Source organism: Ptychodera flava, chromosome 6 (assembly GCF_041260155.1).
Source record: "Ptychodera flava strain L36383 chromosome 6, AS_Pfla_20210202, whole genome shotgun sequence".
NCBI classification, from domain to species: Eukaryota; Metazoa; Hemichordata; class Enteropneusta; family Ptychoderidae; genus Ptychodera; species Ptychodera flava.
The window spans coordinates 20789659-20790255 of record NC_091933.1 but is presented as its reverse complement, the minus strand read 5'-3'; positions in this window follow the sequence as shown (position 1 = coordinate 20790255).

The following is a 597-nucleotide window of genomic DNA, read 5'->3' as shown; positions in this document are numbered from 1 at the left end:
CTGAGCGCCCCCTGTAGCGAATAATCATGTGCACCGGTCGTTTTTATCGCGTTGTACAAAAGGAAAGGATATCGCCTTCCGACTCTACCCTGCCGAAGTGAAACGAGAATATGTTTGCAGGTTCAGACGCAAAGAATTTGATCAATGGAATTCACCTCTAACAGCTAAACAGCGACAAATACAGACTTTGGACCATCATTTTAACATACCGGGATTGCAACGAAAAAAATACAACTGAAAATCGACTTTCAACTATCATTACCATTTTTGATAAGGTATGTCATTATGTAATCAGCGGCTGTTGTAGGGAGAGATAATTCAAAGTTTTAAGGGTTGGTTACGAAAAAAGCATGCCTTCATGTTCACCCGTCTGATTGATTGATGGATGGATGGATTGTTTGATTGTTTGATTGGTTGATTGATTGATTGATTGATTGATTGATTGATTGATTGATGATTGATGTCATCTTTCGCACATCTGTACTTTTAGCATTAGCATTATTATACTTTATTAGCTTACAGGCCACCGGCCCATTGCTTGGAACATATGACAAAGAAATATTACATATCATGATTACACCAAATAAATGTATTACA